At 54.0% G+C, this 22,464-nt stretch overlaps 1 protein-coding gene across 11 annotated transcripts in view; it reads right to left on the bottom strand.

The window, feature by feature from the left end:
- ATP2B2 (ATPase plasma membrane Ca2+ transporting 2) overlaps positions 1 to 22,464 on the bottom strand; it is a 232,855-nt gene that overhangs the window by 169,996 nt on the left and 40,395 nt on the right. For all 11 annotated transcript variants that reach the window (XR_009547083.1, XM_060180697.1, XM_060180700.1 and 8 more), the window contains exon 2: positions 20,056 to 20,097. The gene's annotated coding sequence lies outside the window, so the exon portion shown is untranslated. The remainder of the gene's footprint in view (positions 1 to 20,055; positions 20,098 to 22,464) is intronic.

Raw genomic sequence — 22,464 nt, 5'->3', positions numbered from 1 at the left:
AGGATGAAGAGGAGGAGGAGGAGAGCACTGCAGAGTTTTGGCATCAGGCAGACCTGGGGAAATAAACCTACCAGCTCTGGGACCTCACATACAAGAAGTCCTGTGCTTCATTTCAATAGGCTGTGCTGTTTCTGGGCCCAGCACTGCCTCTCGAGGTTGGGGTCTGCCTCTCTGGGTGGGTGGTGACTCAGTATGGTAGTGGTGGGGCGTGGGGGCGAGGGCGTGCTGAGGTGCCGGCATGGAGCCTGGCAGACGGGGAGCCGCTCTTTGAGGAGTAGGTGCTGGGGGGGTCACTCCCTCGTGGGTGTAGCCTGCACCTGCCCCACAGACTTGTGACTTCTGCAGACACTGGGCCTCTCAGCAGGGTCCCCTGGGCTTGGCCTCCCTCGACCCTGGGACCACCTGGCCTCTTTCTAAAGGAGGAAAGCTAGGCTGTTAAGGGCCAAGGCCACATGACTGGGGTTCCCACTAGATCTGCCCCTGGTGCTTTGGGACATGTTTGCAAGCACCTGGGAAGCAGGCAAAAGCTCCAGAAGCACAGAGCCAACTTGGGGCAAAGAGAGAGAGAGAGAGATGCAGATGGAATGATACAGAGAGAGACATGCCAGAGCCCTGCTCAGCTCTGGCTGATGGTGGTGCTAGGAATTGAATTTGGGACCTCAGAGCCTCAGGCAGGAGAGTCTCTGCAGAATAGGTGTGCTGTCTCCCCAGTCTTCTTGTTATTAAGCCCTGTGTAGTTCTGGCTGATGGTGATGCTAGGGATTGAACCCGGGACCTCAGAGCCTCAGGGGACTTTCTTTGCAGAACCACTGTGCTGTCTCTCCAGCCCTTCCCTTTATTCTTTATTTCAGGAAGGAGGAGAGACTGTAGCTCCCACTGCCATTCATGGAGCTCCCTCTGCGGTCATCTGGTGAGGCTCTTGTGCGGTGATAGGCCTTGAACCCAGGCTCTCTGGGTAAGTCAACTCCCAGCCCTTGCAGTTTTCATGTTCTTCACTATTTTTACTGTTTCAGTTTGTTTTAAAAGATATGCTTCTCTTTATAAGAAAGCAATAGAGGGAGATCCGAGCCCTGCTAGGCTCCAGCCTAGGCTGGTGCCAGGGATTGAACCTTGGAGCCTCAGGCATGCAGGCCAGGAGCCCTGCCCCTGCGTGGACTCCCTACCCCAGCAGTCTCCTCTACAGTCCTAGAAGGCGACCTTTGCCCTTCAGGACACAGGAGATCCACACCTGCAGGTGATGTCAATGGGGGGGACCCGAGGTCACAGGCAGGGATGGCTCCCCGAGCTGCAGAGACACCCCCAGAACACAGACCCTGGAGAAACATCATCATCACTGCCCAGAATAGTTGAGTGGGGTGGTGTAAGCAAGGAGGGAGGGAGGCGGGAGGTGCGGCTCTGGTTTCCGGGGAGCTCCCTGCAGAGTGCCGGTAGCTGGCTCCTAGGACCCGGGACCCTGTCTTCCTTGCTTCAGTTTCCCCAGCTCCCAGAGCAGCAGAGAGAGAGGACTCACAGCCAACATCTCAAGGCCAGTTCAGGATGGGGACAAGGATGGTGGGGGAGGCAGGGGGTCAAGACTGGAGGTCACCTCATAGGGAGGGGCATATGGGTGACCAAGAAGGGTGCTCTAATCAGTCAATTAATCAATAAATCAGTCAGTCAATTTTTGCTGCCAGTTTGCTGTGGCATCATATCTGTGCAGTCTGTCACTCCTGCTGGGGCTCCCCTGCCCTGAGAGAGGGTGAGATATAGAACGAGACAGAGGAGAGTCACCACAGCTCCATTCCTGAAGCTTCCTGTCTGCACAGTGCTCCTACGAGGGGGCCAGGGGCTCAGACACTACACTTGTGCAGGTAGCATGTTCGCCCTGTTCTCAGGTTCTCAGGCAGAGAGCCAGGACTCCACCCCCCGCGGCTGGGGTACAGGAAGCCCATGCTGTCTATGCTGCTGGCAGACCCAGCCAGACTCATGTCCACAGGAGACGGGGCTTTTTATACAGTAACCACCTTCCCACAGTCCCTCACAGCCACCAGCTGCACAGGGGACGGTCTCTTCTGTGTGTGCAGAGAGGACACCTTGTCTGGGTGGTCAGACTCTGGGGCAGAAGGAACAGATTCTCAGGCCACTGACAAGGCCACTTGGGTGACAGCACGAGGAAGTCCTATGTGTGCTGGCGGGGGAGTGGGGAGGTAGCTGCCAACTGTGTTTTTCTTTAACTCAGAAGTGAACCCTGCTTTGCTCTGTAAAAGTTAACCCTGGATTGACTTTATTGCCTTTTCAAAACAAAAATGAAACAGAGACTGAACTCGCAGTCTCACACCTGTGCCCCACTGTGGAGCCACTACCTAGCCCAATTTTAAATTAAAAAATATTTTTATTTGCTTTATTTTAATGAGAAAGAGATATAGTTAGCTAGCTAGACAGATAGATAGACAGATGGGGCCAGGCAGTGGCACATGTGGTAAAGCTCACATAGTACTAAGCACAGACCTATGCAAGGATCTGGGTTCAAGCCCTCACTCCCTACCTGCAAAAACACTTCACAGGTGCTGAAGCAAGTCTGCAGGTCTCTTTCCCTCTCTATCTCCCCCTCCTCTCTCAATTTCTCTTTGTCCTTTCCAATAAAATGGAAAACATGGCAGCCAGGAGCAGTGGATTCATAGTGCTGGCACTGAGCCCCAGTGATAACCCTGGAAGAAAAAAAAAAAGAGATAGAGGCCAGACCACTGCTCAGTGGATAGACTACAAACTCCCCCGCCATCCAGAGCTGGGGGTGGAGGGAGAAAGAGAGAGAGGGGACAGCTGTGTCACCAGTAGGGAAACCAGCCGTCCCCCTGCTGTTGGCCTCTCCCTGGCATCTGGGGGGCACAACCTGCCCGGGCATCCTGGGGCTCCCTCCCTCATCCCTCAGGTCCTTGGCTGGGGGATGCGTGGCTGCAGCCTCTCGCAGCCTGGCATCCAGGGCACAGGGCTGAGTGCTCCAGGGCTGTGAGCACCTCAGGCCAGCCCCACCCACCCCCACAGCCCAGATGAGCAGACACACTTCCCCCAGCATCCACACCACCCCAGGGTGCTCCCTGCCGAGGTTTTGGACACTGCGTCCTCAGTCAGGCCTTAGTGAGGTTCCTGCTCTTGCTGCCTCCCCTGGACCACTCCCGAGGGAGCCCTGCACTTCCCCCCCTGGTCTGGGTGTCAGAACAGGCACTGCTGACACCCCTGGACCACTCCCGAGGGAGCCCTGCACTTCCCCCTGGTCTGGGTGTCAGAACAGGCACTGCTGACACCCCTGGATGCCCTGTCCTGCCCGATCTCTCCCAATAGCGTCAGTCCCTGCAGCCCAGAGTGCGACAAAACCCCAGGCCTGTTGCCTCAGTTCCCAGGGTCTGTGAGAACTGCACCCAGGGGACTTAGGAACACCTGCCAGCATCCTGTGGTTGGCTTCCCATGGCCTTGGGTACAATGGGCAGCAGAGGGAGACTAGCCCTCAGGGATCTCTCAGGCTAGACACTTCTGAGGCCGATGGGTGCGGGGCCTGCAGCTGCCTGGGGTCTGGGCTCACTTCCTAAGAACACAGGCAGGCAGACGATGCACATTCCCGGACCTAAAGGGCAAGCCCCTGGTGGCCATTTTTCCCTTTCTATTTTTTTAATTGCATATGACAGAGAGAAATTGAGAGGGGAGGGGAGACAGAGAGGAAGAGAGACAGAGAGACACCTGCATCCCTGCTTCACCACTCGTGCAGCTCTCCCCCTGCAGGTGGGGAGCGGGGGCTTGGACACTAGTCCTTGCACGTGGTAATGTGTGTGCTTAACTGGCCCCCTATTATTATTATTTTTAAGTAAATAACTGTTAAACAAGTGAGAGAATACATCTAACAGTTTTCAAGTTAGGTCTTTAATTCCTTTATAATGCTTTATTTTATTAAATTTAAAAATGTTTTATTTGTGGTTAATAAAGGGCTACAAGATTCTAAGATGACAGTGTCTAGTTCCACACTACACCTCACCTAGAGTTCTGTGTTCCTACCCTCCCACATCCCAGAGAAACCACCAGAGTTTTCACAAAGTCTTAGAAGGATATATATTTATTTAAAAATATTTATTTAATGGGAGAGGGAGAGAAAGAGAAAGACATAGAGGACCACTCTGGTATATTTGGACCAAGGATCCAACGGGAGCCTGTGGAGACACCTCCCCAGTCCCAAGACTCAGACTAAAAAAACAGAAAAATAAGAATGTTGGTATGCTTCTAATTCTGCTTCTAAGACCTTCTGTTTTGATCATGACGTTAGGTTCACTTGCATTACTTAACACTGTGGTCTATTTACATAATCACTGCTTTACCTGGGACCCGCCCTGCCTACAGACCATTGGTTTAATCTCCACCGGTTCCTGCTCTTTTTCCACTCCACCTCCTCTCCTAGTCACATCCTGTTTTCCACCGTTTAATCCCACTGGTTTGCACTCTCTTTTCGCTCTTCCCCCTCTCCTAGTCACACCCTGTTTTTATACCCTACCACCTCCTTCCTGGAGAGTATAAATGCAGATGAATAAAGCCAGCATGGCACTGCTTCCTAGCTCAGCCATGAGTCTGTGGTTGTCTGTGTCCCACCCGCGAAGCTAGCCCAGCATAAGAAGATATTTTTGCTCACTTAATGTGAAAGAGACAGAGTCAGAGCACTGCTCCACTCTGCTCGGGCATGTGGAGGTGCTGAGGATTGAAGCCGGGGCCTCAGGCACACCAGCTGGGGCTCTAGCAGGCTGAGGTAGCCCCTAAGCCCAGCCAGACCTTTTGGACCACACTCCAACTCTGGCATCTGAGTCCTAGCACCTGTGGATACAAAGGCCAGGGCTGTTCAGCACCTTGGCCAGCTCCAAGCACCTCCCTGCTGATTGGCTCCAACTTGCTGAGGGCAGGTCATCCAAAGGCTCTCATAGGTCAGTTTTGGAAGGGACCACTCACTCTGATCTGGAGCCCAGTAGGTACAGGATGCTCTAGGCCATGGCAGAAGCCCTCCTTGCACCATATCTGACCTCACACGCTTTGAACTCCCTGAGCAGACAACCTCACCAATGTGTCCTGGAGCCTCACCTCTCGAGAACCCTGCCCCACTAGGGAAAGATAGAAACAGGCTGGGGGTGTGGATCCACCTGCCAACACCCATGTCCAGCAGAAAAACAATTACAGAAGCCAGAACTACCACCTTCTGCACACCTTAAAGAATTTTAGTCCATACTCCCAGAGAGAGAGAAATGTTAGGGGAAGATGACCAGAGGGCTCTGAACCCCACTTCCATCAGGACTCAGAGAGAAAAGAGGGAAAAAAGGACACACGGAAGTAGGTGTGACTTAGAAGGGAAAAGAAGGCAGGACCATAGGAAATATATATATAGTAATAGAAATAACAGTCAATCCATCTCTGTGACCTTTGGAGAACCACTGCAGTTTCCAATGGAGGGAATGGGGACACAGAACTCTGGTGGTGGGAATGGTGTAGAGTTATGCCCTTGTTATCTTATAATTTTGTAAATCAATATTAAATAATTTCAAAACATAAAAAGCTCTTCCCAGCGATCTTCCCCACCAGTGTGGCAGCAAATAGGACCCCCTCCACCAAGGTGCAGTAAGAAAACTGAGGGTCCTGGGTAGCAGATGTCCCATCCAAGTCCACACAGCTAGGAAATCCCCCCACAGAAGCCTTGGGTCAGGACTCCCAAGGGCCATGGCTCATCTTAGGGGCTTGGCCCCTGGCTGGGATGCCCTGTCCACCTGCCAAAGAGAGTCAGCGCTGGGGCAGAGCGGCATGCTTGCAGGATTACCACACGGAGGTGAAGTGCCTGTCATTCTGCACCCTGGGCAGAGGCCCCCGGCTCCCACAGCACAAACATGTAACCCAGGATGCTTTACCTCCAAGGGAACACACATTTTCTAAAAGGGAAGATGGAGAGAGAAATAAGAACAGAAAGGGGAACACAAAGCAGAACTTGGACTGAGTTTGGTGTATTGCACCGAAATAAATGGCTCTGGGGGTGGGGGTGGGGGGTGGGGCTTCCAGGTCCTGGTGCCTGATGGTGGAGGAGGACCTAGGCTGGAGGGGAGAGTGTTTTGCAGAAAACTGAGAAATGTTACACATGGACCAACAACTGTATTGACTGTAAACCATCAATTGCTCCAATAAGAAATATTTAAAAAAATTCAAAAGAACAAAGAAGAGTAAGGGAAAACACAAGGTTAAACTTGGACTGGATGTGTCATATCGCACCACAGCAAAGGACTCTGGGGGACGAGGAACAGGGTGAAGGAATACTGGGGTCCCTATATGTCTCTGAGACACCAATCAAGGGGAGTTGAGAGTTTGTTCCTGTATGTTGAAGACTAGATTGTAAACCAAGGTGTATTTGTAATATTTTTGCTTCAATTAAGAGATTTATATACAATAAAATAATTTGAGAGAGAGAAGAAGGAGAAGAAGAAGGAGGAGGAGGAAGAGGAGGAGGAAGAGGAGGAGGAGGAGGGGGAGGAGGAGAAGAAGAAGAAGGAGAAGAAGAAGGAGGAGGAGGAAGAAGAGGAGGAGGAGGAGGAGGGGGAGGAGGAGGAGGAGAAGAAGAAGAAGGAGAAGAAGGAGAAGAAGAAGAAGAAGGAGGAGGAGGAGAAGAAGGAGAAGAAGAAGGAGGAGGAGGAGGAGGAGGAGAAGGAGAAGAAGAAGAAGAGGAGGAGGAAGAAGAAGAGGCCTTAGCTTAAGGTGAAGTTTCCACCCACTAGAGTGAAGTTCTAGGAAAAACAGACACTGTTAGAGTGAGGCTCAGCGCACAAGTTACCATGCACAAGGACCTGGGTATGAGACCCAGTCCTCAGGAATGGAGGTACATCAAGCAGTCTACAACCCGTGTCTGTACCCAGCGTTAGTCACCAGCCACAGCATGTCTGTAATCCAGATAGTGGTACAACCAAGGTGTTTTCATCACCTTGAGAAGGCCCAGGTCTGGGGACTGAACAGGACAGGAGAGTGAGTCCCCTGTCCCTGCATCTTGCGGGGGCCTGTTGGGAAATGAATATAATTAGCATATGGCTGACATCATCCTGATAGGCATACACATTTACGAAAACCCACAAGGGATAGTGGGTGTGTAGCAAGTTTTATTTCTTATCATCTTTATTTATTGGATAGAGACTGCTAGATATTGAGAGAGAAGGGGGAGATAGAGAGGGAGAGAGACAGACACCTGCATACCTGTTTCACTGCTCAGGAAGATTCCCCCCTGCAGGCAGAGAGCAGGGGCTTGCACATGGGTTCTTGCTCATGGTAGTATGTACACTTAACCAGGTCTGCCACTGCCTGCCTGGCCCCTTGAGCTTTTATTCTTTGTTTGCTTTGAGCTGGGGCCTTGTGCCTGCATGACTCCACTGCTCCCAGGCCCCATTCTCACTCCATTAGAGAGCCACAGCACAGGAGCTTTCTCCAGTGCTACAGTCCCTCCCATGTGGTGCCAGGGCTCAAGTCTGGCACAGGCACAGGACCTGCCCAGTGAACTCCCTCTCCAGCTCTGTGGGGTCTCAATTCACAGCTCTGTCCATACTTCCTGGACACTGAGCTATCCAAGGAGGGCACTGGGCATGATATCACAGAGCTAAGGGCAGGGTCCAGCTGGGGGCCAGCCCACCCCAACTCAGAGTCTGCAAGGGCTATGGAAAAGCAGAGGTTGTCTTCCTGGGTTCTGGCTGGCCCCCCGAACCCTCCTTCTTGCTGCCCTCAGGCTCGGCTTCCTATGGGTCCTGAGTGGCACAGGGGGCCCTGGGTACCTATTTCCAGCCCCTCCTGCCCCTGTATGCCCCCACCTGACCCCCCCAACCTGCCCAGGGGAACTCAGGGCCCTGGAAGCCTGCTCTCCCCACCCCCACACCCAGCCTCTGGGCATTTAATTAAAATGGAATCACAGCTCAGGGATGGGCCCCAAAGGCAGACTGGTGTAGGCAGCATGGGGTCTGTGAGTCTAGGGAGGGGTGTGGGGGTGCAGGGGTGACAAAGGGGAGGGGAGACATAGCCCTCCTTGTGCTTCAGTTTCCCCAGCTGCCAGCAAGGCTTATAGCCCTGAAGCCCCTGGGCCAACAGCTCTGATCAGTGAACCAGATGGTCTCCAAGCCCCTGGCTCACCCTTTGGCCTGCAGCTGGGACACCAAGCAAGGAGGCCCCTCCCCCAAAAACGGTGCAGAGAGTGGGGCTCAGGCCAGACTCTGAGCTCTCAGGGAGCAGCCCCCAGGCCCCCAGGCTCTGTCCCTCCTCTGACCCTCTGTAGCACAGAAATTCATTAATATGGGATTACAGGATTAGAGTTGCCCTGCCCCGAAGGGGCCCTGGGCACAGCTTCCAGGGCAGGGCAAGAAGGAGGACTTCCCCCAGGATGTGGCGTGCTGGGAGAGCCTCCCCGGGGGCTCCCACAGGCTGATCAAAAGGCAGGACTATGCAAAGCAAGGACCCCTCCCTCCCCATCCTGAGGGGCCTGTGTTGAGATTCTCCCCCTCTCCTTCTCTCACCCTCTGCATCTCAAGCAAGCCAGCCCCAGACAGCAGGTTCTGGCAGGTTCTATGGCGGAATCCTGCCCTGGCCTTCTGCAGGGAGACACCTGGCTCCTGGGGTTCTGAGGGGGACAGTGGACACTGCTGCCGCATGGGGACCGGCTGGCTGCTTCCTCTCTCCTGTGGGCCTGTCTCCAGGAGCAGAGGATAGAGGCACTCAGAGCTGAGGGGTCACCTGCACTCCCCAACACTGGCTGACCCCTCCAGCAGACCAGCAACCCTAGTCGCATGGTTGCAGCACTGGACTCTCCAGCCTGAGGCCCCGAGTTCAGTTCCCAGTGTTGCACGTGTCTGTCCAAGTGACACTCTGACCTCTGACCTCGAATGCTCGGGGAAATGAATAAATGCTTTTTCTTTATAAGTCTCTGTTCCTTGGTCCAGACTTCCAGAGGGGAGAAATGTGAGGGGAAGATGACCAGAGGGCTCTGAACCTTCATTCCACCAGGACCCAGAGAGAGAAGAGGAAAAAAAGGAGATTCAGAAGTAGTAACAGGTGGAGGTGTGACTTAGAAAGGAAGAGAAGGCAGGATCATAGACAAAAATGGGCAAATGTACAAACATTGATAGTTCTAGGAATACTAGTCGGCCCATATCTGTGACCTTGGGGGAACCACTGCAGCTTCCAATGGAGGGAGTGGGGGGCACAGAGCTCTGGTGGTGGGAACACTATGGAATTAGAACCCTGTTATCTTATAATTTTGTAAATCAATGTTAAATCACTAATCAAAAATACAGATAGATAGTTGCTGAAATAATAGTCCTATTTGTGACCTTGGTAGAACTACTACAGTTTTCGATGGAGGGACTGGGGACACAGAACTCTGGTGGTGGGGATGGTGTGGAATTAGACCCCTGTTATCTCATAATTTTGTAAATGAATATTAAATCACTAATAAAAAAAGAATAAAAAATAAATAAACCAGGGGGAAAAGTCTACATTCTGGGACACAGCCTCAAGCTCAGCCTCGAATGGTCTGGCTTCATGCAAAGTCCACTTTGTTTTTAATCCACTTTTTGTCTTGTTGTCATGAGCACAAAACCACCCTGGCCTGTGGACCAGTGTCAGGTGTGACGAGACAAAAACCTGACGGGGGATTATTGGTGGGGGTAGGGGGTGGTTCTATCCTCTAGAGACTGGGAAACTGAGGCAGGGAGGGGCGTACAGAGTCTGTGCTCAGAGGCGGCCTGTCCCTGGCTGGGCCTCTCCCCTGCCCTCCCCAGCCCTGGTCGGACTGCGTTGGGGCTCCAGGCTGTCACCCTGGGAAGTGACACAAGGACTGGGGACACTGGGGCCAGCTGGGGACTCTGCTCAGCTCCCTGTTCCCTGCTCAGCTCTCAGGCACAAGGCAACCTTGGTCCCAGGACCCTGGGGAGCGGGATAGTCACCCCAGGTCCAGGGATTGCAGGCGACCTCTCTTGTGACTCTGGGGGCATCTCTGGCCTGGGATCCCACAGCTGGGAGGATGGGTAGAACCAAGGCTTGAACCCGTGCCCCCTAAGTGCCCAGACCTGCTAATCCAGACTGAGATGTCTCTGGCCACCTGTCTCCCTTGGAGCTAAATGGGGGGGGGGTGTTGGGACCCCAGATGCTTCTGGCTGTAGCCATGGAGGCACAGTCCCCCTGAACTCGCTGTCACAGCACCTGCTGAGTCTCGGCCCACTGGGCCCAGGAGTTGCCCATCCCCTCCCAGGTCTGGGGTCAGCAAAGGGACAGAAGGACCCAAGAACCCCAGCACCCAAGGGATTCCCAGGAGGTTCTAGAATTGGGGTGCTGTTCAAAGTGGGGAGTTGAGGGCTCATGTCCTGTTCAAGCTGCCGGAGACCCCAGTGGGGAGCCTAGCACCCTGAGCCCAAGTCTCCCACCTGAAAAGTGGGGACTTAACGGGGGTCACTGCCTCCTGTGGCCTGTGTGGGGAGGGAACTGGGGGGGCTGCCCTCCTCTCATGCGGGGACACTATTCTCAAGCCCCATTGTGTTACAACCCTCAGTACCTCTCCCTGCCTGTAGACAAAGCCCGCCTTCATCTGCCGCTTGAGGACTTTTACTATTTTACATATTTTTATAAGTTTACTGAACTAATAAGAATATTTTATTTATTTAATTATTGGACAGAAGCAGAGAAATTGAGAGGGGAGGGGGAGGTAAGAGGGAGAGAGAGAGACAACTGCAGTTCTGCTTCACTGCTCCTGAAGTTTCCCCCTTGCAGGTGTGGAGTGGGGGCTCGAACCTGGATCCCAGCTCATGTTGGCATGTGCTCAGCTAGGTGCACCACTGCCACCTGCCCCTCTGCCTCTAGAGACTCGATAAAAAGTGAGCCAAAGAAACAGACAGACAGTTTTATAAAGAAGATACACACACAGCCCATAGACACTGAAGAAATGCTCCACTTCACTTATCATGGGAGAAATGCAAACTAAAACTATGCTGAGATCCCATCTCACCCCTGAGAGAAGGGCCTCCACCCACAAACCAGGACATGACAGGTCGGCGAGGCTGTGGAGAAAAGGGGCTCTGCTCACTGCTACTGGGATGCAGACTGGGGCCGCCCCTGTGGAGACTGTGCGGACAGTCCTTCAACAGACAGACATGGACTCACCTCATGACCCACAAGCCCACTCAGAGGCTTTATCCGGTGGACACTCAGACACTAACTAGAAGGGACACACGCAGCCCTGTGCTCACAGCTGCATTATTTACAACAGATGGAGAGTGGACGCAGCCTAGATGTCCATCAGCAAATGACTGGCTAAAGAAGTGATATAGACTCCATGGAATACTACTCTGTCATCAAAAAGATGAGACGTGTCCTTTGGGACAAAATGAATGGAACTGGAGGTAATGATGCTTCGTGAAATAAGTAAAAAGATGAAAGACAACTATCAAATGGTTTAACTCATATGTGTGATCTAGAGATCTGATTCACATGAGCTTGAAAAAAATCCAAACAAAACAGAAGTAAGCAAACTGTAAGACTTGTGAGAACTCTGGTGGTTCTTTGGGAGATGGGAGGGTGGGGACACAGAACTCTGGTGCTGGGCGTGGTGTGGAACTAGACCCTGTCATCTTGTACAATCTGACATACTATTAATAATCAACACACACACACACACACACACACACACACACACACACACACACACACACACACACACACCCCACAGCCCAGCCCCTCCTTTCTTCTGGGCTTCCCTGGCATGGACTGAGTCAGGACCTTGTCCTGCAGGTCCTGGCCCCTCTGTGTCCATGCTTCTTTGTGGTCACTCCACATCTGGGCTACCATCCATTCCACCCAAAGAACTCCTATCCATGCTTCAAAACCCAACCCCACCCCCACCCCACCTTCAGGGGAGTCGCTTCACAGGCGCTGAAGCAGGTCTGCAGGTGTCTATCTTTCTCTCCCCCTCTCTGTCTTCCCCTCCTCTCTCCATTTCTCTCTGTCCTATCTAACGACGACATCAATAACAACAACAACTACAGCAACAATTAAAAAAATAAAACAAGAGCAACAAAACCCAACCCCAAAGACCCTGCATGTATAATTCTCGAGTGCCCTAAGCCCTGCTGGCTCCTTCCTGCCTGGGCTGACTGTCCCCTGTCACATGTCACAGGGTGTGTCACACATTAAACTCCATCCTACTGGCAGGATGGGGGTGGAGGCCGTATTCTAGGTTTCAGAAGGCCTGGAGGCTGTCAAGGAGCCTGGCCTCAGTGTGGACCCCGAAGAAGGAAGGCCCATGGGGAGGTGCTGTGACCGCAGTGCCCTGGGCCGCAGCCAGCAGCTGTTCTCCCTGAGTCCCAGTCACTCAGTGAGGCCAGTGCCCAGCCCCATGGCTGCTGCCAGGAGCCCAGGAGCTCCATCTCTGCAGCCTGCCCAACTCTCTGGGGGCTCCCACTCATCCAGCTCTGCTGGAAGCCTACACTGGGCTCTGGGCTTTACCAGTGGTCTGTGAAGTGTGGTGAGCACAGACAGGGCCCGCAGACACCCCCAGCCAGGACAGCAGCTCTGTGGCACTAGCGGATCCCCACAGATAGCCTGCTGGCCAGAGCCTCCTAGAGCCTTGCTCCTCTCTCAGCACCCTACACAGTACCCAGGGAGTTGCATGAAGACTCACAAGTGGAGGAGGCATGGGGCAGGGGAGATAGCTCACTTGGTAGAGACACTCCTTGCCATGGTCCTATTCGTGGGTTTGAGTCCTGGCAGGTGGGGGGCTCTCACAGGGGTGGGGTCTAAAGTCACAAAGAAACAAACAAGCCAGAACATGGGCCTTAGATTCAGGGGATGGGAAGAGGGGACATGGAGGGGAGGGACTGGGGGAAGGTGAGCCAGTTACGAGGGGCCATTTGCAGGAGGGGCGAGGGAACACGGACTTGTGGTGGCCTGGGCAGCGGCTCAGTACAGATGACAAAGTTCATGGCTCTGCTGTGTAACATCCTGCTGGAAGCTGGTGTTCCTTCAGTCAGATCTCTGGGCCTCTATGTTTGCAGCAGCACAGTTTGTAATAGCCCAAACTTGGAAGTAACCCAGGTGTCCAACAACAGCTGAGTGGCTGAGAAAGTTGTGGTCTAGATATACAATTGAATACTACTCAGCTGTGAAGAATGCTGAATTCACCTTCACTTCATCTTCAATGGAGCTGGAAGGAATCATGTGAAGTATGATAACAGAAAGAGAAGGATGAAGATGAATGGATGATCTCATTCATGACAGAAGTTGAGAATTAAAGAGAGAAGGGAAAACACAAAGCAGAACTTGGACTGGGCTTGGCGTATTGCACCAAAGGAAAGGACTCTGGGATGGGGGAGGGACTGGTGACTGATGGTGAAGGAGGACCTAGGCTGTGGGCAGCAGGGGGAGAGTGTTATTTAAAAAAAAAACGGAGAAGTTTAACTCATGTACCATCAACTGTATTTACTGTTAACTGTAAACCATTAATCCCCCAGTAAAAAATATATTAAAAAGTAAGTTGATTATTTCAGTTCCAGTTTACTTAGCTCTGAAGCCTCTCTTTCAAATACTGATTCAAGGGGACCAGGTGGTGGTGCAACTGACTGAGTGCACATGTTACAGTGCACAAGGACCCAGGTTCGAGCCCCTGGTCCCCACCTGCAGTGGGAAAGCTTTGCAAGTGGTGACGCAGGGCTGCAGGTGTCTCTCTGTGTCTCTTCCTCTCTATAACTCCCAACCCCCTCGATTTCTGGCTGTCTCTATAAAATAAAGATAATTTAAAAAGTAGTGATTCAAGGTAAGTCAGTCACTGGAGCTGCATTGACACAAGGACAGCGGCACAGAATCGATGGCCCACAGCCCCACACCTGTGGATGTCTCATTGTTGACAGGGGGGCTCAAACTGTTAAATGGAGGAAGGAGAGTCTCTTCAATAAATGGTGTTGGGAAAACTAGATTGAAACGTGCCGAAGAATGAAACTGAGCCACTACATTTCACCACACACAAAAGTAAACTTCAAATGGTCTGACTTGGAAATACTGAGAGGGAAAATAAATATTTTTTTCTTTATTAGGGGATTAATGTTTTACCATTGACAGTAGATACAATAGTTTGTACATGCATAACATTTCCCAGTTTTCCACATAACAATCAACCCCCACTAGGTCCTCTGCTGTCATGTTCCAGGACCTGAACTCTCCCCCCACCCACCCCAGAGTCTTTTACTTTAGTGCAATGCACCAGCTCCAGTCCAAGTTCTGCTGAGTGTTTTCTCTTCTGGTCTTGTTTTTCAACTTCTGCCTGTGAGTGAGATCATCCCATATTCATCCTTCTGTTTCTGACTTATTTCACTTCACATGATTTCTTCAAAATCCATCCCAGATAAGTTGAAAATAGTGAAATCACCATTTTTTAACAGCTGAGTAGTATTCCATTGTGTATCTAGACCACAACTTGCTCAGCCACTCATCTGTTGTTGGACACCTGGGTTGCTTCCAGGTTTTGGCTATTACACATTGTGCTGCTGTGAACATAGGCATACACAGATCTTTTTGGATGGTTGTATTTGGTTCCTTAGGATATATCCCCAGAAGAGGAACTGCAGGGTCGTAGGGCAGGTTCACTTCTAGCCTTGTGAGAGTTCTCCAGACTGCTCTCCACAGTGGTTTCAATGAAACAAATCCAATTACAAAGAAGACGAAGGCAAGAATAAACCAATGGGACTATATCAAATTAAAAAGTTTTTGCACAGCAAAAGAAACCACTACCCAAACAAAGAGACCCTTCACAGAATGGGGGAAAATCTTTACATTCCACACATCAGACAAGAGGCTAATAACCAAAATGTATAAAGAGCTTGAGAGGGAAAATATTGGCAACACTCTTTCCTGTCTAAGTTTTATAGGCATCATCCAGGCCAATTGCAAGGAAAACAAAAACATAGATAAGCCACAGGGACTACATCAAGTTGAAAAGCTTCTGCAGAAATTGACTATATAAAAATTATCTTTATTTATTGAATAAAGACAGCCAGAAATCAAGAGGAAAGGGGGAGACAGAGAGAAACAGAGACACCACAGCCCTGCTTCACTACTTGCAAAGCTTTCCCCCTGCAGGTGGGGACTGGGGGTTTGAACCAGGCTCCTTGTGCACTGTAACATGTGCATTCAACCAGGCGCACCACCACCCGGTCCCAGAAATTGACTAGGGACATGTAAGGAGCCCTGTAAGAAATTGTAGGGACATGCTAAGGAGCCCTGTTCAGTCCTAGCAGGTGGGCCCATGGGAGGGCCCTGGGACCCCAGGCCTGCAGGTGCCACCTCCCTGGTCCCATGTCACACAGTGTCCTCCCAGGGGAGCCTCTACGGGGAGGCAGGGCAGGGCCTCCAGGCCTGGGCAGCAAGGGGGACACAGATCTGTGAGGCACCAGGAGACCTCTTTTGGGAGCTGCAGGAGTTAATCTGGGGGGCCCCTGGCAAAAGCACCCCATTCTCTGCCCTTCTCCAAAGCCAGTCCATGTCACCCAGGCTGTGTTCCACCCTCATCCCACTTCTCAAAGGCTACTCTTTTCTCTGTACTTGTCACAGCCTTGAGGTCCAGGACACTCCTTTTCTGCCCTGGATGCTGTGCCAGCCCACCCCCCCCCCCGAAGGATGCCCTCCAGCCCCTCCTTACCCCTACAGGCAGGCCTCTTCCCACCCCTTCCTGGTGGAATGTTCTAGCATCCTGTCCTGAGTCCTGGTGGCCCTGAGGTCCCCTCAGAACGTGAGTGCACTTGCAAGTGGAGTCTCTGTTACTTTATTTTTTCTGCAACGCTGGGGAGTGAGCCTGGGGCCCAGGCAGGTGCAGACCACCGGAGGATCCCCCGAGCCGGCTCTCACTCTTTACTTTCAGAGAGGAGAGAGAGGGAGAGCCATTACCGCACCACCTTACCCCACCATGTTTGGAGCTCCCCCTGGTGCTGTTCCCCGATGCTCCCATGTGGCACCTGGGCTGAAACCCAGGCCTCTGTGTGTGTGGGGAGGTGTGCACTCTCCTGGGTGAGCTATCTCCTAGAGCTGAGGGAGGGTCTCTGAGAGGTGGTGAGGATAACAAGAGGTCCCAAGGAGACCACATGGGGCAGGTCTGGTGGCCCTGTAACAAGAGGCTGTTGGGAGGGGTGCTGTGTCCTGGCCATGGAGGCCATGGACCGCCCAGAACCGCCAGCACCTGGGACCTGGGACTCAGGACCCAGGTCTCCAGTCTCCAAAAGATAAGCCAGCTTTCCTGATTCACAGAAGGCTTCAAGGGGACAACTCCTGCGTGGGCCAGTCGGCTCCCTGGGTGAGGCCTGGACCTGCCCGGACCTGGCCTAGAGACCTTTGCAGCTCTCTGAGCTGGCAACAGGCTGAGGTCCTGAGGCTGATCCTGGTACTACATGCTCAGCCCTGTAACGCCGGGGGCAGCTCAGTTTTGTATTGTCTTCCCCTCTCTGTGTCTCTTTATCTAAGTGAGAGAGACCTGGGATCCCCCCGAGGCTGGTATACAGGAAGTCATGTCTGTGCTGCTGGCAGACCCAGCCGGACTCATGTCCCAGGAGATGGGGCCCCGGGCACCATGGTGCACTGCCCTTTATACAGTGATTACCTTCCCACAGTCACTAATAGCCACCAGCTACACATGGGACTGTCTCTTCTGTGTGTACAGAGAGGACACCTTGTCTGGGTGGTCAGCAGACTCTGGGGCAGAAGGAGCAGATTCTCAGGCCACCTACCAGGCCACTTGGGTGACAGGAGGGGGAAGCCCTGTGTGTGCTGGGAGGAGGGGAGGTGGCCACCAACTGTGTTTTAACTAAGAAGTGAGCCCTTCACTAGAGAAAGATAGAAACAGGCTGGGGCTCTGGATCCACCGCCAGTGCCCACATCCAGCAGAGAAGCAATTACAGAAGCCAGAGGTCTCACTTTCTGCACCCCCAAATTTTCTGAATTTGGGACCATACTCCCAGAGGGGGAGAAGTGTTAGGGGAAGATGACCAGAGGGCTCTGAACCTCAATTCTGTCAGGACCTGGAGAGGGAAGAAGAAAAAAGGAAGGACATTTGGAAATAGTAATAGTTGTAGGTGTGACTCAGAAAAGAAGAGATGGCAGGACCATAGAAAAAAAATGGGAAAATATATCTAAACATAGATAGTTCTAGAAATACTAGTCAGTCCATATCTGTGACCTTGGGAGAACCACTGTAGCTTCCAATAGAGGGAATGGGGACACAGAACTCTGGTGGTGGGAATGGTGTGGTATTTGACCCCTGTTATCTTGTAATTTTGTAAATCAACACTCAATCACTAAGAAAAAAATGTGAGCTCTTTCTTTTCTCTTTAAAAGTTAACCCTTGCTTGTCTCAGGCAAAGAGAGAGACAGAGAAACTCTTAAAGTGAGAAGACAGTTCTAAATGCTTTCACACTCTCTTACTCACACACTCACACTCACTCACACACAGACACACACTCACTCTCACACTCACACACTCACACACACTGATGGGGCACTGGGCTTTTTCTGAACAATGCCCACCCTCTGCAGTGCTGTCATAGTGAATGTTCCACTGTAGGAGACTTTACCACCTGAGCCTCCCATGGCCCCGAGCTGCTGCCTCCATCCTCCCATCTCCCTCTCTCCTCTCTCCTCCCTCTTCCTCTCCTTCATCCTCTCCTCTTTTGTCCTCTCTTCCCTCATCCCCTTCTCTGCTTCTATCCAACTTCCTACAAAATGCAGCTGGTTAATTCTGTTCAGTCTCTTTTCCACAAGACACGGAAAATAGCTCAGGGCCTCACCATGAAAAGCCCACCCAAACCTACTTGGAGACTGAGAGTCCCACCTCCCTGTGTCTCCAGGGCCCAGAGTCCCCACTGTCCTGTGTCATCTGTCCCTACTGTCCTGTGCCCCATCCCTGTTCTTGGATGCCATGCCCACTTCCTGCTGTGCTCAGGCCCTCACTCCCCAGTCTGTGCCCACAGAACCCCTTCCTCTTCCGAGAGGTGGCATTCCTGGCCACTTGCACTGGGAAGAGGAAACATGTTGAATTCTGAGAACCTCTGGAAGGTCACGCCAGCTTTGTCTGGCAGTGTCTGTCCACACACCTTGGAAGCTGTCCGGGGTCAGAGCTGTCTGGCTCTTGAAAAACACAGAAAAGCAGTAGCTGAGAGGACCTAGCATCCCTGGCACTGTTGGCACCGTGAAGTGACACTCACCCTGCCTTTCCTGAGACAAGGAGAAAGACACCAGGCTGCTCTGTGAGCTGGGCACCCATTTTACAGACAGGGAAAGTGAGGCACAGAGCAGGACACCTACTCTGCCACACATGCTTGTGTCCAGGGCAGGGGCTGGGGACTCTTGGCCCAGCATGGCCTGTCCAGCCCCCGCCACTGCTGCCCACCAGGGTGACAGCACAGTGCTGGGTGCCAGCATCAAGGATGGGGAGAGGTACACATTGTCAGAGCAAACCTTTAATCACGGTCCTGCCCACAAGCCCCCCCCCCATGTGTCCTCAATATCTGGACTCACACAGAGACGAGGTCCCCACAGGTATGAGCAGAGCCAGGTGTGTGGCAGGCCACTCCCCTGCGGCCACATGCTGCTGACAGGTGGCTCCTGGGCCCCTGAGAGGACACCCTGAGGGGACAGAGTGTCTGCCACCTCTCCCAGCTGTGATGCTGCTGTCACGGGGCTGTGGGACAGACGGAGTCTCTGAAGGCAGGACCCAGGTCCCCGGGGCTCTCCCGTCTGTGGAGTGGGGACACTGACCCTCCGTGCTCTGCTCCCTGCCGCCACCTGAGCCAGCGCCACAGTCTAGGGATGGGGAGGTGAGGCCGGGTCCCGCTGGGGGGCACCAGGACGGGGGGACAGGCATGAGTGGTGGAACCCAAGTGGTGTCTGAGCCCCCGGGAGCCCAGCGGAGCCCTGTCATCTCCCAGGAGCTCTGCCCCGCCACTGTCACCTGCCATCTACAGGTCTCACTTGCCCCAGGCCCCCTCGTGTGCTCCCCTGATCACGAGTTGCCCCCATGACATAGCGATGGGCAGGGCAACCCCCTGAGAGACATCAGGTGAAGATAGAGGGACCATGTGCCCATGAGACGCCAACAGCACAGACCATGCAAGCCATGGTGAGGACTCAGCACCCAGCACTGCTGGCCTGAGATGAGCCTCAAAGCTGCCTCCAGGGGACAACCCCGGTGCTGCTGACTGGGACACTGGGACAGGTGCACTGAGGGCATCTGTCAAACACCCTGGGCAACTGCTGGCGCCCCGGGGTGAGGCCAGCACAGCCCCCTCTGTCTTCCCCAGAGCTGTCTCCTCCCAAGTCCCCAACTGAAACCACAAATGCAGACTCAGGGGACGGACCGATCAAGACTCTAAGGGTGCAGTGCTAGTAGTGCTAAAACACATTCAGTTGTGAAGGACTGATGGCAGAGCCAGGCAGCCACCAGGACCAGCCTGTGCCCACACACCTGGCCCAAGTCCACACACCTGTCAGGTGCCCATACACCTGGCCCAAGTCCACACACCTGTCCTGTGTCCACACACCTGTCCTGTGCCCACACACCTGGCCCAAGTCCACACACCTGTCAGGTGCCCATACACCTGGCCCAAGTCCACACACCTGTCCTGTGTCCACACACCTGTCCTGTGCCCACACACCTGGCGCAAGTCCACACACCTGGCCCAAGTCCACACACCTGGCCCAAGTCCACACACCTGGCCCATGTCCACACACCTGTCCTGTGTCCACACACCTGACCCGAGCCCACACACCTGGCCCATGCCCACACACCTTCCCCATACCCACACAGGAACTTTCATCACCAAAGGATGCTCATTAGTTCCAGCACCCTGCACCTGGTGGAAGCCACAGGACATACACACCACACAGTGGGAGGATGGTGCGGGCCCTGTTCCATGGGTGTGCACAGGTGGTGTTTCTAAAAAGACCCCAACATGGCACAGTGTGTGCCCAGGTGAATGCCCAGCTGCACCTGCAGGGGGGCCGGCCGCTCCCACTCACCTGGGTCCCGGCCTGCTTGCGTCCTGTTCCGGGCACTGAGACCTGCAGGCAGAGAACAGAGAGGTCGTCAGAGGGGGTGCATAATAGGTGCCATCTGAAGTGGGGGGCTGGCTGAAGTAGGGAGCCCTGTCTGAAGCCAAGGGGCTGTCTGAAGCCCCCCATTTAACAGTGGATTCCTGAGAGGGCTCCCAGGTGACTCGGAAGCTGGGGGGCTCCACACCTCCCTCTGGGGAGACCTAGTCTTCAGCACACAGGGGCAGGACGTGCTGGGCCAGAGCCCACCAGAATGCCCCCTGCCCCAGGGCCCCACTTTCCCACTGTGTTCCCAAGGGTGCTCCTGGGAGCTGCCCTCTCCAGGTCTGGCATGATTCTCGCAAGGCCTGGGGGGACCCTGGGACAGGAGCTCTGATCCCCCTAAAAGAGCTATAACCCGTGAACAGCTGCCCCTGGCATCTCGCTAGCCCCCTGGCTCTGTGGTTTGAGGGGCACTGGGGGATGCTCTGGGGGGGCTGAGCTGGGGGTGTCTGTGGGCTGAGCTGGGGGTATCTGGGGGCTGAGCTGGGAGGTTTTGTTCCTTTCGCTGACAGGTGTGCTAAGGCAGCCAGTATGGACACCCCAGAGTCTGTACTGCCCTGTTCACCCACAGAAGCTGCCTCTCAGGCTTCGGGTCAAGGGTTGGAAGGGTCTCCCCACCCCCCACAAGAGTCCCCAGGCACTCGAGTCTTGCCAGCCCTGGCTCTACCCCTGGCCTCATCCAGGCTCCTCTTCATCCCTGGCCTGCTCAGGACCACCCACCTGGGTGACAGCATCCCTTCCTGGAAGGGCACCCCCCAGTACACCAAGGTCCTGGGGTACAGGAAGCCAAGGTCATGGGGACACAGGCCAGCACACTGCCCCCCCCCCCGCCTCAGGCCTTTCTCTTCTAGGAAACACTTGCCCCACAGATGCCACCTGCTGGGTTCCTGAAAGCCAAAGACAGAGAGAAAAAGAGAGGGAGATAGAGGGAGAGACAGAGACAGAAAGAGAGACAGAGAGAGAAAGAGTTCTGGCTCTGGCATATGTGGGGACAGGGATTCAGCTGGGGGCCTCGGGCATGAAATTCCTGTGCCCTTCCAATGAGCTCTCTCCCAACCCCCCACACTTAACTGGCTGACTTCTATGCTCCTGGCCACAGGAAGCAGAACTGGTCAGCTGTCACTTGCTCCTGGCCTCATCCTGGCTCCTCTCCTGGGAGCCTCCACCCCCACCTGCCCAGGTACCAGCATCTCTTCCTGGAAGGCCCCTCTCCCCAGCACAGCAAGGCCAGGAGCTGTCTCCCTCCCCCTGGGAGATGTCCAAGGCTTCCCCAGTCCAGGCTGGAAGTCAGGGAGCTGGTGGGGCTGTGACTGATGACTGCTCCCCTATCCCCGCTGAGCACCCCATGGGCCCGAGGGCCATGCCAGCTGCCCGTCAGGAGGGCTCCTGCCTATCTAGGTTGCCTGTGGTCGAGAGTCACACCTGGATCTGCTTATGGTCAAACATGGAGACCAGTGAACTGGGAGCACGGCCTGGCTCAGGGGACCTGGGGGATACAGCTGCAGGGTGGGGATCCTGCCAGGGGGACAGGGTGTCTGGGGCTCAGTCCTGAGGTCTCCCCAGTTGGTTGGGCAGGGACGCTCACCTGAGGGGGCTGGGTCTGTGGCTGTGGGCCACCATGGTGACGTGGGAGAGGATGACCCGCCCTGCTCACAGGCCTAGTACAAAGGAGCCAGGAGCTTGGTGTCTGGAAGGGGAGACCCTCTGGGGAAGAATGGCGCTAGGAGGTGCCAGGCAGGGAGTATGAGGGGGTGGCAATCAGGGCAGGCTTCCTGGAAGAGGAGGGCTGGAGAACTCCACCCTCTGAGACTCAGAGAGGAGTCTCCTAAGATGAGAGGCCTGCCCCCTCCCACCCTGGTGCCTTCTCAGCTCACTGGACTACATGCCTGGCTCTCAGTCAACCAAACCATTGGCTCCCAAACTTTCCAGGGTTGTTTCAGTCTAAGAAGATCCCACATTTCATGTGGCACCAGCACCCAGAGCCCAAACCTCGGGTGCTACACAGCCTGTGTGTAGGGAGGAGGTGCTACTTCCAGCTGGCCCCTACTCTCTGTGAGATGCTGCACATAGGCCTCAGCATCCTTGTCTGTTATCGAGAGGCTGGAACTAGATCACAGCTTCCCATCCCGGAGTGAGCAGAGCAGGGTGCCCTGAGGCGCCCCTCGTGGCTGTGGCTGTTACACGCGTGTCTCCCCACCACTAAGGGAGCCGGCAAAGGAACACTCACTGCCCCCCACCCCCCGCTCCCACTCAGGGCTTGGAACCCAGGGCCAGCCCCTCAGCTCTCTGCCTGATTCAATCAGAAGCCGGCTGGAATTCCTGCAGCTCTCCCTG

Source organism: Erinaceus europaeus, chromosome 21 (genome assembly GCF_950295315.1).
Source record: "Erinaceus europaeus chromosome 21, mEriEur2.1, whole genome shotgun sequence".
NCBI classification, from domain to species: Eukaryota; Metazoa; Chordata; class Mammalia; order Eulipotyphla; family Erinaceidae; genus Erinaceus; species Erinaceus europaeus.
The sequence above is the reverse complement of the archived record's forward strand: the minus strand, read 5'-3'. Positions and strand labels throughout refer to the sequence as shown.